General features: G+C 39.8%; 1 protein-coding gene across 5 annotated transcripts in view; it reads left to right on the forward strand.

Annotated features, from left to right (window-relative positions):
* rhbdl1 (rhomboid, veinlet-like 1 (Drosophila)) overlaps nucleotides 1-16,229 on the forward strand; it is a 53,767-nt gene that overhangs the window by 21,052 nt on the left and 16,486 nt on the right. The window lies entirely within an intron of this gene.

Genomic DNA, 16,229 nt, shown 5'->3' on the forward strand with positions numbered 1-16,229 from the left:
TTTTATTGTAAGTAAAGCAAGGAGCATTATTCAGGTTTCTTACATGGTGTCATACACAAATTGCTTGAGAGAGCCATATTGGATGAACTATTCACTATCGAAGGTCTACGTTCTTGCTTTTTCACTCAGTTCTCATGATTTATATCATTTATTCTTAATGTTTAGGAGGTTTATCACTTGCTCACATCCCAATGATTAAACATGCCTTGATTATTGTAATTCATTATTCCTCTGCCTCAGCAAATCTTCCCTGGATCACTTGCTAATGGTCCAGAATGTGGTTCAGAAGGTCACCGGGTCCTCTAAAAGGTCCCATGTGACACAGATTCTGTCTTTCTTTCACTGGCTTCATATAAAGTTCACAGTTCAATCACTTGCAGAGCCCTTGGTGGTCAATATGCCTCCATTTATCAGTGAGCTACTACAATCACGTGAAATATCTGAGTCTTTGAGCTGATCAACGCTTGTTGTCTGTACCTAAATCCAAGTTAAACTCGCTTCCACTGCACCTTAGATCTGTGGATTTAAGACCCACCTGTGCAGGCTTGCCTTTATTTTGTTTTATCTCTTTATAACATTTCAATTGTTGTATCTTATTCTATATTGTAAAGCATTTTGTGACTTTTGTTCTTGAAAATCACTACGTAAAAATAAACTTTTTGATTAGATTTTTGTTCCGTACATTTTTGACATCCGCAGAAAAACATTTTTGCTTTACAATTGCAAGCATTAAAAAAAAACCCAAAAAAAAAATAACAAGACTACTGCTAAATGTGGTGACATAATGGCTTTTTTTTTTAAATTAATGATGAAATGGCACATCTAATTTTTCATGTTTAATGTTTATCTCCAAATGGTCATAAATGCCTTCTTATGTTTAGAGACAAATCAAATTGTGTGTTTAGGCGGGTTTATACACTCCGTGTGTGTGAGTATGTGTGAGTGTGTGTGGTTTAGGATTTCTAAGCAAATGGCGAGACGAGTGGAGATGATTTGCAGAGCGATACGGACCGTGCTTCCCTTAAAACAATAACATAAACAGAAGAAAGCTGTTTCTTCTCCGCTCTGCTCTTTATTCATGTGCTTGTGTTTCTGCCAGTCTGCAGCACATCGTACTGACCTACTTTGTTTATACTTTTATTACTGTTTGTACAGTCGACGCCTCAGAAAAGCTTTGGGTTTTTTGTTTTTTTGTTTTGTTTCGTTGGTGGTTTATCATTTATCAAGTTAAATATGTTATATTTCTCTTCATGTTTGCTGTATAAAAAACCCACAACTATCCGCTCCCATCTACTCCCAGTGAGTCAGACTGAATTTTTTTAGCTTCTTGTCCTCGAGCTGACATGTGCGGCTGCCCGATTTGATGCTTCTGATAAATCTGACCCGGCCCGGCCCTCCTGGGGAAGAAAAAAAAAGTGCAGAATGTAAATACAAAATATGCCAAAGTGAACTCAGCAGAGTGACTCACATCGCCCAGAGGTCGAGCTGCAGCGCTCAAGTCTTTGTTGACGGGGAACCTCATTAACTTTCATCGAGCCGGTTCGGAGATTGGAAATTTTAAATCCACACTGATTGTGAAAAGTGGATTCTCTTTCTGAGTAAAGCATTTGCATTAACAGCATTGCATTTGCGAGACCTCATATCAACACTGCTGCATTAAATTCCTTTTTCACTCAGCTTCACTTCAACAGTTTTTATCATTGGGTTTCATAAGACTTGCTAACAATTATTTAATTACTGCTGAGAGGAGAAGTCCAATTCATACTGAGCTAATCATCTATTATTTTCAGTAACCTGTTTTTTTTCTTAGGCTCCTCTTTCTGCGTGACTACAAATTCAAACTCTCCATTTCTTGCCTTTCCTGGCGCCTCTCTGCACACAGTAAGATGGAGTTAAAGCTTCTCAAAAAAATCCCGGTACTCTGCAGAAAAAAGTAAAAAAAAAACATCCCCATTCCTCCACGCGCTCGCATGCATGCACACTCTTAACACTCATGAATTATTGTAGCTTTGATTTATTTTAGCAATGATGACAGAGAGAGAGAGCAAGCAAGCGTGGGACTTAGAGGAGGAAATATGGGAGAGTAATGCAGGGTCTCTCTCTGGAGAATTAGCCTAAGTGCAGTTTGAAATGCTGTTTGGAGATTTAAGCTGCAGCCTGAATCCAAAAGGAGGATAAAGCAGCAGGCGAGGTGACATCCGTACCTCCAGAGCACGGAGTCAGAAATGCTTTGAATTTGTGTATAACATATTGAAATCAGAGATGTGCCTCTGTTGAATTAACTCTAAAGGTCAACAGTTTATGATCAGGAATCTATAAATATGTTTGTCGTATTTGATACTTTATAATCAGCTCTTTATATCTGCAGAGGGAGCGGCTCCTTTTCCACCATGAAGAAGAGTTCGCTATGTCCAAAAAAGACTAGCCTAACATTGCTCTATACCACTGATTCACCTACCTGTTTGTAAGGACGGGAGAAGGTGAGGTCATCTGTAGATGCCAGTAAATCTTACACACATTTATCTTAAATTTTATTGCATTTACCCAAAGACATGTAATCATGTTCATCATCAGTGCTGCTCAGGTGACAGAGCGAGATGTCACACTATGTCAGCTACCCGGCCAGTTTTGTGTGTGAGGGTGTGTCTGTGGGTGAACTGTCAAATCATTTTGACTATTTTTATAAGGAGAGGATTTACCATTAATCATTTAGCTAATGGGTTAATTTGGGATCAGCGTTTTGGGCTAAAGAGTAATGGCAAAGTTAGAAATTGGGAGCTGCACAACTCCAATTCCATAAAAGTTGGGATGGGTCCATCCACAAATAGCTGCTACTTAGTTCTAAGTAACAGAGGTAACACAGCAATAAAGCAGAACTTTGCTCAGTAAAACTAGAGCACAAACGTCTTGGATCTGGTTTGTACGACTCAGCGGGTCATATCATAACTCAGATTTTTTTAAAAACTAACCGTGGTGAGGATCCATACACATGTTCATGTTCATTTCACAGATACGCAAAATATGCATGGGCCTTGATGTGTGCAAACGTTAGTTTAAATGCTGTCTCCCTCCCACAGTTCTTTATTACCTGAACTTGTTAGAAGTTACCCTGTGCTAGATTGCGCTGTGAAACTCTTGATTTTTTTTTCTTCCTTTGCATATTTCTTGCCCATGGCGATCTCATGTTTATATTCATGCAGTCGTATTCTAGCTTATGAGTTCAATCATGTTGCTTGTTGTTTTTTGTAAGGCAGCAGAAATTTGAGTTTATAGTTACACTGAATGGATGCATTTATGGAGCAAAGTGCTGCAGGTATTGTGCCTTTATGTTCGCCTTAATACACTACATGAATTTCTGCACTGCAGGGCTCGCTCTAAAAGCCGAAAAGAAATGTCTGCTTCCTGTTGGGATTTTTTCTTGGATGCCTTTAAATGTTGGGAAAAAATACCCATGCTTCTTCTCTCCAGTTATCTTAAAAATGAGGTCACAAAGATTTTGGTTTGGGCTGCTGATGCGTATATGCAGACAGTATATAAATCTTTGATGTGGGCCCGTTCGTGACTATGTTGTGTTGGTACTAAATTACAGTAAAAAATGAGACATTGTCGTTAGATATGTGCTTACAAAAGTATCGGTTCTCTAATGATGTTTCCACAGTGCTGTTCAGACCCCGGTACCTGTCCTTGCTCATTTTGCATCCTCTCAATAATTCTTTATGGTTCTGCTGCACAAAGACTGGATGAAGAGCTCCACTTGGGTTTCATGTGGAGAAATTTGAATAATGTCAGTCAGAATTTCAGACTATGTTGGCGAGATGAATGTAGAATCTCATGCCATGTTCCAACTTTTCAGTCTGTCTCCACATTAAAGAGAAGCAGCAGGGAATCCTTTTTTTTCCATCGACTTTCTTTTTTTTTCTCCACTCTCTCTTTTGCTTCTCCTTCCCTCGGGCCGATAGCTCACTTGTGGTGTTCAGGACATCAACAGGTGCCAGAACACCATGTTTTTCCTCGTAGCGCGGTGTGAGCCTCAGGGTGTCTGCTGCCTGTAACACCTACCGTTCGAGACGGTCCAAATCTTCCAGCAGCCTCTCATACGAGCGAGACGGGCTGCTGGAGGTATGTCCCGCTCAACCTACATATCAGTGTGATGATGAGGTTTTAGTGTTGACATTCTGTGCTGTTTTTTTACCTCCTTGCCTTTTGCTGGAGTTTATTCTGCAAATAGCTGGGGTAAAAGATTTACTTTGGAAAGTAAAGAGAATTTGTTGTAATACCAACACAGACTCGAAACTTCACATTATGTCGTAAAGAAAAGGTTATGAGAGGAACAAGATTAAACCCCTTATTCAGAGAAAGCCAAGGCGTTAGTGCACATCATGTAAAGTGCATTCTCTTTTCTGTTTGCTGTTGCAAGAAATACATTTTGCTTGGTTTTTTCAGAAAGATGTTTCACTCAGCTTTGTTCCAGTTTTATTTTCGTGTGCGCAGAAGTATTGAGCAGAAAAAAATACCACGTATAATTGGTTTGCTATGTTTATTCTCAGATGGGCTTTGATAACGAATGCTGTATAAACACAATAAAACTGAAAGAAAATAGATCTGGAAATAAAACAAAGGCAATACAACGATAATTAAAGTGACTTGCAGAAGGTGCAATTTTAAACACAAAGACTTCAGTGATATGCTGCTCTGTGCACACATGAATAACACACACACGCACACAGGCAGCTGAGGCTCAGGTGTTGTGGATTAATATCAGGGTTGGCAGTTCGATCTGGTCCCCCCACATGCCAGAGACCCCTTTGTAAAGATTCTGATCCCAAAGCAGGAGGTGAGCGCCTTGTATGGCACCACCACTGGTTTGTTGAAATACGCCTATGGGTACTGCCAAGTTGGAACAGCATTGCGTAGGAGCAGACCATTTACCTTATTGCATAATGGACCCAGTGTTGACTGATTATAGCAGAGCAGTGTGATAAGATGTTATTTATATGTGCGCGAGTGATAATTTCTCATTAAAGTATTTGCAGACGAGAAATCTGGGATCAAGCATTTTCTGAAGTTCTACAGAAGCCTTGTTGTGTGATAAGTCTGACACATCTGAGCTAGCATCACGAGGACCTGCTGTAATCCTACTACCAAGGTAATTGTTAGAATCAACATATTGATAGTTAGCATTATACCATCTGATTGGAGGCAGCAGTCCAGTGAGGCTACATCCAGGAGACGGCAATTAATTTTTGGTTTTATTGAATGTAATGTAATTCAAAAAGCTTCAGATAGGAGGTTGCTGCTAAGTTGCTTCCACTGGGGGAGAAGATGATACATATATAATCTGCTTAAAGTGGAATTTGCCCGGTCTGACAGCCGACTCCTGACTCACCGAATATTTATAACACAATTTATAAACAAATGAATTAAACGGTAAATGTGACAGGCCGCACGCCATTATTTACTACGACAAAATCAGAAGACACACACATCCATCATACACAAAACTGATGCAATTTGTCTTTCCAAACGAGGTCTGACAAACGGGTGCTCGACTCTCCCTCCTCATTATTATCTTATGCAGAGCACTGACTGGACTTTGGAGGGTTGCTCCTGAGCTACCAGACGGAGCTGCTGTTTTGGTCACACTTTACTTTGCAAATCCCAAGAAGACGTCTTCACACTACTTTAGACACTAAACACTACTTTTTTATTATATTTTGGCCGACTAAAAGTCCCACACTTAAACCTATTCAGTTAGATGGTAAAGACAATGAGAGATTGTTATTTTCACAGTACATTTCTGTCGAACGTTTAGACATATTGGTCATATTTTGACTTAAAGGTACCAGTAAGTAATTTCTTTAGGTTATGTAATAGGAAAAAAAATGTTGCACTCATAAATATACAGTGATGTCTTCTCATAAACTTAGAATTAACCCATTATAAATACATAGGAGTGGGCGCCATGTTGCCCCCGTGAGTACACTGGTCAAGATGGACATTGCAATTCCATAATTGCCTCTTGAGACTGACCATGTGGTATGTCTTTATAAGGTACTTTTCATTTAAAGATCACAATTAGATCATTCATACTGCATATGACCATTTAACATTTGCACATCTATATTTTTGTCATGTCTTTCTGATTATGTTTTTGTCCTTCTCCACCACTGCTCTCTTTCCTGCACGTGCTTATTCCCAATTATGTAACAGGTAGTTATTGTCAGCAGATTAGACATTACCCACCCCCCACCCCCACCCCCACCCCCCAATGTTAGCTCCACTTTAAAGACCATTTGATTAACGTCACCTAACAGTAGCTAACAGAGTCTAACAGCAGCACTTACAGAAAAGTTCAGCCTAACTCACCTCGGTATCGCTGCCATTGACCATAAGTGAGCTTCACTGACTCAAAAACTCCTTTATCAAAGTTACAGCCACCCTAGTTGGCATTATGCACTTGAATTCGGAGGGATATGATTTTAGAAAGTTTAAGTAAATATTTGAATGTAAAATGCTTGAGTGTTTGCAAAATAGTAGCTCCATATTTAGTAGCAGTGTATGGGAGAGAACAGGAATCTTTGAATTTGGTGGCCAGACCATGAGAAAAAGGTCCATGCTCACCCCACTTATTGAGAGACACGTGGCCTGATGGGAAATGGTAATGGAAATATGATAAATGGCTGTATGTTAGTATAACCTCATTGTTGCAAGCTAGTTAATGTTGTCATTACTTAAAAAGCATCACACCAGGTTACATGTAATGTTTAATCCTTCAGCAGTTGATTAATGTAGCTCTGAAATTGGGCAGGACTGCAGGAGTGTCAGATTTCTCCCGCAGCCATGAGACGCGCTCTATTGTCGGCCCTAATTTAGTCTAATGATTGTTTCTGCGTTCGCTCAAGGTAATAAAAGCCCGTTCCGTCTCTAAATGACTGAAGGTCTTCTGACTTTTTTTTCCACCTGTTATAGTACTGTGTTCACATTCACAATCTGATTGATGCTTTATGAAAGCATGCTGCACATATTAAGGCAGGGTAAATTGATTATATCTGCTGCCAGTGAATACAGGGCCTTGGTGCATGGCCAAGAGTGGCTTTGTCTATCATCCACTTTGCTGATGTTTGATGTTTAGCTCAGGCACACAAGCTAAGAGTTATGGATGCCTCCCAAGGCCTAATATTGTATTTCGGGGTTAAAATTGAATAAGGATATTTAATTTTGTCATTGAAAAAATTCTTACAGTCAAAACTAGAGCTTTATTACTTTAACATTTCCAGTGTATTTGTTTCAGCTCGTTCTTTATCTCTGATAAATATGCGGTACTACGCCACAAGCAATTTAACTGTATTTTACTTTACTATTTAAAAATAATATGAATGGAGAGTGTAAGTATGATTTAAGCTTATTTGCTAGCGTTTCCTGAGCGTTTAGTTGATCTTTTTTCAGATGGCTTTTAGTTAAACTGCAAATGAAACTCACTGTTTGTATATTCCAGTGCAGATGTCCAAGAAGCAATGACATGAAATGTTATTGCTTCTTCCAGATTATGGATCCTACTTCCTTTGGGGTTTGACATGCAGGGTTACACATTGAATGCAGCACTCAAATGTATGTAAAAGATGGATTCACTCAATCGTACAGACAAACCGACTGTGGGATTCAGGGTTAAAATAGTAAATAGCTGCCATGCCGACGTCACACTGCATCAGCAGCATCTGCAACCCAGCACGTTTAATGAGCGGGGGGAGCAGATAAAAAGACAAGATGGGCCGGGACAGGAGAGAGGAAGCATTACAGAGCAAAGGGCCGAATTAATCACCCTTATTGCCGGAGGGATGTGACTCGTTGTCTGACTCTGGCTTTGGCTCTGACTCACTGGTGTAGAGATATTTAACAACATCACTGATTTGCCTCTCTGAGAAGTTGTGTTACTGTGACAATGCATTGTTGCAGTGTCTGTAGTATGCAAGGTGAGATTTCTGTCTTTATAGTCAACCTTGGCAGAGCTGCAGTGTGTGTGTGTGTGTGTGTGTGTGTACAGTGGTGCGAATGAAGAGCCTGGTCCTGCGTTTCTGATATACTCCCCCCGCTGCTGCTGAGACTGAGGAAGCAGGGTGACCTTGGAGCTGTGCAGAGACCGCCAGTGTGATTATGGTAATTCCCAGTCCCTGAATTCCACCCCATAGTGAACTCTTCCTAGGTGACACCAAGCTCACTTCCTCCAGCCCCACTGATAACAACGTGAGGGGTGGTGAATATTTTTACTGTAACGCAGCCTCAATTAGTTTAGCCCATTTGTATGGAGCGAGCTGCCTGTGTTCATAGCTGTCCGTGTGCATCTCCTGTGTGAAAGCAGCATTTGTCAGGCACTGTGATGGAGGCACAGAGGAAGCCGTTTCTCCGCTCGCTCTGTATTCCCTTTACTTCAGTGGTTAGTTTCAAGGTTTTTCCAATGAAGCAGCACATCACGCTCCCTGTAGCCATCACTGTGGTGTAATATCCTTGAGCACTGGAAGTGATTTTATGCTTTTTTTTCTCTTTTCTGTATTTTTTTGCTCTGGGATGTTGGAAGAATTTAAGTAATTTCCCACCAAGGTCAGCTATTGTGATCTTTATTTGAAAAGTAGATTTGATTTATAATTGAGCAAGTGTTTTCTTTTTCTTGGGTTTTTTTTCCAGCTATTCTTATAGTCTGAGCATTTGTTTGTTCACTCTGTTCATTTCTGAACATTGTGTATCTGTTTCTTCCATTTCGGGCATTCTCATATGCCCACACACTCTCCCAGATCAGATTTAATTGTACTTTACCCTGACTGTTGGTGCTCTGCTGTGCTGAGCTGTTTCCTCTCAGCAGCTCTGAGGACGTTTCGAGTGGATGCTATTGATTTTTCTCGATGCCCCCTGGTCTCATATATTATCATATATGTTTTTTTTCCCCCATGTGTAAATTTTGGACAGGGTAGAGAAATGCAAAATCTCTGAGGAAACCGTGGCGCAGAGTGCTTTCACACTGACCCTGTTATCTCACCGTGAGGCTGATGAATCGTTTCTGTTCCTGCAGGCCTGAGCGTGGCGTCAGCAGCGCTGGATTCTGGCTTTTGTACATGTTGACAGGAGCCATCCCGATTTATGTTCTGTTTTAACTTTGGATCCGTGTTTCTGTTACTGAAGTTGTTCCTCTAAAGATCTGCTTTGACTGCCGTGCAGGAGCGAAGGTGTGTAGTGTTTTGTCACTTTGAGGAAACTGACAGCGTGGCTGCTCCGCCACAGCTTGACACTGCAGATAAGTAAAAAAAAAAAAAACAACTTTGCAGACTCTGTCTCTACGTGCACATCATCTTAGGGTTTTCATCCTTTCACGCCCACGTTTCACCAGGGCACGCAGAGATGGATGAAGATGTTAGATTGGATGAGGACTGATTGCAAGCCACGCTGCTCGACTTCAAGGAGCGTACCGGCGGCATAGGTGATATTTCCCTTATCTCTTTTTTGTGTGGATGACACAGAAGTGTCCATCTCCTTCCCCGGGTGGAAAATATCTTTAATGGAGCTCCACCAGCCTGACAGCACTATTATAGTTGAAATGAGGCTCAGAAATGGTCGCAACTATGGTGGATGGCATTTGAAGCTATGAGCTTTTCAGACTGTAAAGTAGACAAAAGGCCGTGTGACATATAGCCTACCTCCAGCTTAGTCACCCAGACATTTACTTGTTTTTAGTCCAGCCACTATCAAACTCTGTGCTCATGTATCAGACCTATAGAAAGATGTCTTACAATCAAATTGAATCAGATATTATGTCCTGTGCATTATAGATAAAGCTACTGCATAGTTAATCAGTTGAGCTGTTACTACAGATCCATTTCACAGCTATTTATATAATTTATAATTTGTTGTAATCTTTTTTGTTAAGTCTGTTTTTTCATTAATGAGGATGTTTGCTTTTGTTTTTTATGCTGAAAGCATCTTTACTTATTAAATGCCTTTACAGGGTTCATGATTAATCAGTATTTTTATATATTTTTAAAGTGCATATTGGACTGTTGGCTATAGGATTGAGCATTGATGTATATGCTGATGTATTGGTCAATATTTTCTCACCAGTAATAGATGAATTGATCAGTGCATTCTAAAATGATTACAAAGTAATTTCTTTTTGACCCTTACACAGATCACTATGACTATGAAGTTACAACCTCTCTGAGGTTTTACAGTTTTTATATATCAGCACATTACATATCATCTGTTCCTTACTTGTTTTTAAAGGCAGGTAAATACAACCTCAGGTAAGAAACAACTCCTGATGTAATAAATTTTATTTTAAAAAAGCCTAAATGCAGAAGCAGCGTGGAACACTAGGTATAGAGTGATGCGAAAAAGTGTTTGCCTACTTCCTGATTTCTTATTTTTTGTATGTGTTCAGACTTAAATGTTTTAGATTATCAAGTAAATGTAAAAATTAGACAAAGATATCACTAGTGAAAACAAAAGCAGTTTCTAAATGAAAGTGTTTATTATTAAGGGGAGAAAAATCCGCCCTGGTGAAAAAGTGATTGTCCCCTAAACCTTATAACTGGCTGGGCCACCCTTAGCAGCAACAACTTCACTCAAGCATTTGCGATAATGTTGGCGGCAAGGAGTCTTTTACAGGCCTGTGGAGGAATTTTGGCCCATTCATCTTTGCAGAAATGTTGTAATTCAACTACACTGGAGGGTTTTTGAGCATGAACCGCCTTTTTAAGGTCATGCCACAGCATCTCAATCAGATTCAGGTCACGACATTGACTAGGCCACTCCAAAGTTTTTATTTTATTTTTCTTAGGCCACTCAGACGTGGACTTGCTGGTGTGTTTTGGATCATTGTCCTGCTGCAGAACCCAAGTGCCCTTCAGCTGGAGGTCACAAACAGATAGGCTGATATTCTCCTTCAGGATGTTTTGATAGATAGCAGAATTCATGGTTGCATTTACCACAGCATGTCTTCCAGGTCCTGAGGCAGCAAACAGCCCCAGGCCATCACACTACCACCGTTATATTTTACTGTTGATGTAACATTCCTGTGTTAGTTTTATGTCAGATGTAACGGGACTCAAACCTTAAAAAAGGTTTAACTTTTTGTCTCATCAGTCCACAGAATATTTTCCCAGATGTCTTGGGGATCATCAAGATGTTTTTTGGCATATGTGAGAAGAGCCTTTGTGTTCCTTTTGGTCAGCATAGGTTTTGCCCTTGATCTCTCCCATGGATGCCATTTTTGCTCAGTCTCTTTCTTATTGTTGAATCGTGAACTCTGATCTTAACTGATGTAAGGGAGGCCTGCAATTCTTTAGATGTTATTCTGTGGTCTTTTATGACCTCCTGGATGAGTTGTCAAAGTACTCTTGGAGTAATTTTGTTCGGCCAGCCACTCGTGGGAAGGTTAATCACTGTTCCAGGTTTTTTCCATTTGGGTATAATGGTGGTCTCACTGTGGTTTACTGGAGTCCCAAAGCCTTAGAAATGGCATTGTAACCCTTTCCAGGCTGATAGATGTCAGTGACTTTGTTTCTTAGGTGTTTTCTTTAGATCGTGACATGTCGTATTGCTTTTTGAGCTCTTTTAGCCTGCTTCACTTAGTCAGACAGGTTATATTTAAGTGATTTCAACAGGTCTGCCAGTAATCAAACCTGGGTGTGTTTAGTGATTGCAGTAATTGTGGTTAAGTACAGTTCATGATTTAACAAGAGGGGCAATTACTTTTTCACGCAGGACCAGGTAGGTTTGGATAACTTTTCTCCCTTAACCAATGAAATCATCATTTTAAATACTGCATTTTGTATTTACTCAGGTCATCTTTGTCCAATATTAACATTTGTTTGATGATCTGAAACATGTAAGTATGACAAATATCCAAAACAGTAGGGAAACAGCAAGGGGGCAAACACTTTTTGACACCACTGTATCATGATTCAGTAGCCTGTAGAAGCACCTTTAGGAGCACTAACTTGAGCACTATTTATTTTCTGCATGATTTTTTTTATCAGTCTCTCGCATCATTTTGAAGGCATTTTGGACCGCTGTTCTTTGCATCATTGCTTCAGTTCATTGATCTTTGCAGGCATTTGTTTATGCACAGCTATCTTAAAGTCCTGCCACAGAATTTTGACTGCGTCATTTCCATTTGGCCATTGATTCATTGATCATTGAGCCCAGTTTTAGCCTCACATTTGACTCTAGAATACTTTGGTATACAGAGAAGTTCATGATTGACTCAATGAATATAAGGTGCTCAAGTCCTGTGGCTGAAAAGAAGCCCAAATCATAACTCCTCTACCACCGTGCCTGACATTTGGAATGAGGCGTTTGGGCCAATATGCTGTTTCTCACCAACTGTGGATCTGTGCATCATGACCAAATAGCTCCACTTTGGTCTCGTCTGCCCAAAGGAAACAGTTCTGGAATTTGTTTAGATGCAGCTTTGCAAACTTGAGCAATGTTGCCATGTTCTTTTTAGAGAAGAGCTGAACATTGCACCGTCTGACCTTTGAATGAATTTGCTAGGATTTCCACTCCTGGGAAGACTGGCAACTGTCTCGAATGGTTTCCACTTGTAAATAATCTGTCTCACTCTAGAATGATGGGCTTCAGATTGTTCACCAATGGCCTTGTAACCCTTCCAAGACTACTGGGCAGCAATAGTTACTTCTCTAAATATCACGGTCTTTCATCCTTGGCATTGTGTTAACACAAACCTGAATGCTCCAGAGCAGCAAACTGCCAAACATGCTGCTTTTATAGAGGTGCTCACACTTGCTGATTATCAGTTAAGCAACTCAATTTGCTCTTACGATGTAGTTTTTCACACACTGCTTCTGCATTTTGGCTTAACTGTTGTTTAATAAATAATGATATTATAATATGTCACGTGTTGTTGGTCATGTGATGTTATATTAAACCCATTTTAAGACATGCAAAAATTAGAATTTATGTACTTTCTTTTTACTATACCAGTAACTTGAGCAGATTTTGAACATTATTATTTGAGGGTCATGCATATTAATTACAGACATGACATTTTATTCTTTCACATGAGTTCATTCAGTAAGGTGTGAAATAATGTCATCCTAAAAGATCTAACACCATCACCATATGTGCAGCTTTGCCTATGTATGGTGGTGTTTTTTGTTTTTGTATTTTTGTATTTGTTACTTAATCTGATTCTTATTAAAACAGCAGGTACAAGCAGCAGCATCGTGATTAGCTTGTTTAACAGGAACTCTTCTAAATGGACAGCAGAAAATTTAAATGGCAGCACACTGAGGTAGAACCTGCAGATCTGATTGCATGATTGCAGCCTGACTGTGGCACCATTCCTCATGCACTCATTCTTTCCATCAATCTACCCCTCTTCTTATTTGTGCTTAGTAAATAAATCTGATCTGGCATTTCTTCAGTTTATTAGCCAACACAGGCAGCCCTGTGATGCAGAGATGCTGACTACAGCACATCTCTGTGCAGAGCCACAAGATTTAATGCATACAGGATGTCTGAGGTGACTGTGTACACATAGAGCAAACCTAAAAGCTAACAGTCTAACAGTATCAGTGAGGAGATGTTTTCCTGCCTGATAGTTTAAGTGGAAGCTTCTTTCCATTTTAAGTAATTGAACATTTTTATCAAGTTAACTGTTTCTCTCAAATTCTTTAATGTCTCACAGTGAAATGTATTGAAAATATATTTCAGGTCGTCTTTCTTTTGAACTTAAACCGGCAGACTGGAACAGTGAATAGAAACAGATTTCTCTGTGCTCTTTACTGACTCAATCACCTGAATAAATAAACACTCATTATCCTTTAATTGTCCTCTCCTGAGTAATTTATTGGCTGACCAACCTAGAAATGCATCTCAATCTATATTAATGTTTTCAGTCGTACTTTACATTCCTGAATGGAAATCATCTTTAATGCGGCATCTGTTTTTCTTTTTTTTTTTCCTTTTTGTTTTGTTTTATTTTTTTAATCTGCAGAAGTCAATATTTTTGTATTAGGAATGACTCAGATGACCAACCTTAATGTGACAGTTGTGACACATACTGAAACACCCACAGATAAATCGCCAAACTCTCCGCTTCTCCTCAGGGCTTTAGAGTCTTTTAGCTCATTATTTTGGTCCCATGGCCTGAAGCTTTGCTGGCTGGTCCACTCTCATCGATACAGTTTCCAGTGGAAAAATTGCTAAAGCCTGACTGTAATGTACCTGACCCGATAGCTATAACACCCAGAGTGATTATCCGGTAAACGCGGAGCTTAAAGCAGTTGAGAAACCAGATATTTCCCTCAAGAGTTGATGAAATCCAAACAAAGATTAAAAGCAAATACAATACTGGACATTTGTTGGGTTTTTGGAATATTGAGTCTTTAGTAGAACCACCATTAGCAATAACTTGAGGAAACTGTTTTCTGCATCACTTTGTCAGTCTCTCACATTGTTGTGGAGGAATTTTGATCCACTCTTCTGTACAATGTGCTGATGTGCTGTGTTTGGTTTTCACTAGTTGTGTTGAAACTAAACACAACATATCAGTTATTTTGAGTTCATTGAGGTCCCACCACATCATTTCAGTCAGGTTAAGATCTAGACTTCGACTGGATCATTGCAACCCTCTGATTTCTTTCTTTTTCAGTCATTCTGTTGTAGTTTTGCTGCTACGCTTGAGATCATTGTCCTGTTGTATCTCCAATCTCAGGATCACATTTGACTCTAGAATACTTTGGCATACAGAGGAGTTCATGCTCAAGTCAATGAATCCAAGGAAAAACGAACCCAAATCATCACCTCTCCACCACCGTGCTTGACAGATTATATGCTGTGTTTGTGCTGATATGCTATGATGGATGTTCTTCCAGGAGTCTTGTGGTTTGTTCAGATGCAACTTTGCAAAACCCTTTCTAAACATGCCTGACTTCTTTTTCAAATTGTACTTTTATAAACTTTAACATTTCACATGCTAAATAACACATGTAGAGTCTCAGAAGATTTTTGCAGTTTCTCTGAGCATTGCACTGTCTGACTTTGCAAAATTGTACTATTAAAGCTGCAGACCAGCAAACTGCCAAAGTGTTTGCTTTTATAGAGGTGCTCACACTTACTGATGATCAGTTATTCAAATGTATATGATTAGGAGTACCCTCTGAAATACCCTCTGAATTTTCTGTTGAAACAGTAAGGGTGCATTTGGGTATTAACATGAGTGTATAAAGTCCCTTGGAAACGTTCTTTTTCACAGGACTGTAAAATGCTTCCACTATCAGCTGCCCAGGCGAGCATAGGTTGTATATGCTATCATCTTGTTCCACTTCATAGGTGATGAAAAAAAATCAGTTAAAGCAGACTATCTGAAAAAAACAGTCAAAAACTCTTTTTTTTTTTTTTTCAGAAAGCGTTTGCTAAATTTATCATGCTGTTCCCTCTTGAACCCTCACTATCTCAGTTTTAACCTAAACTATCTACAACCATTAACCTGCCTTTTAAACATCCATTTAATAAAATGTTCTCCTTAAGTGCTTTAGCTATGAAATAAATAGTTGAAGTAGCCACGGTTGATAGTTGGCCACATAGCTGCAGACACTGAAGAGCCTCGTGTCATGTTTCTCCGTATTTTTCAAGGTTAGAACATTTACTGTACTCGGGCACAGCCTGTATTTTACTGGCTACACAGCAGCGCAGCCTCAGGCACTGTCAAACTCTGGCCTGCGATCACCTTACCACCACTTGTCTATACCTTGTCCCATAGAGACTGGAAATCCCAATTTGACCCATTGCTTAAGGGCAGCCTGGAGTATCCATGTATGGTTTGACAGAGAGGCTCAGTTCTCTGAGCAGCATTGACTTTACTGCAGCAGACAGAGTATAGCCCTGAGTGTGTAGTTGACCTATACACTCTATAAAATGCATCATTTTTACTGTCTACATTGCAGTTGACTTGAGGATGTTGCAAGCTCACAAAAAGATTTGAGGATGTTGATGATGATGACGGCGCCAATAAATATCATGTGCTTGAGATGGAAAGTGTTGGCTCACTGCTGAAGTAATCGCACACCTCACGTCTCAGCTCCTGCTGAGTGCGAGAATCCTAAATCTTAAATCCCCTGAGGCAGAAGAGCCCACATGATGCGCTTGTTCAGTATTCATACTGTATTCAGAAGCCTCTCACCAAAGTCGGGTGAGCAGGAGGAGATAGCAGTTCGTAT

This window comes from Pelmatolapia mariae, linkage group LG8 (genome assembly GCF_036321145.2).
Source record: "Pelmatolapia mariae isolate MD_Pm_ZW linkage group LG8, Pm_UMD_F_2, whole genome shotgun sequence".
In the NCBI taxonomy this organism is placed as follows: domain Eukaryota; kingdom Metazoa; phylum Chordata; class Actinopteri; order Cichliformes; family Cichlidae; genus Pelmatolapia; species Pelmatolapia mariae.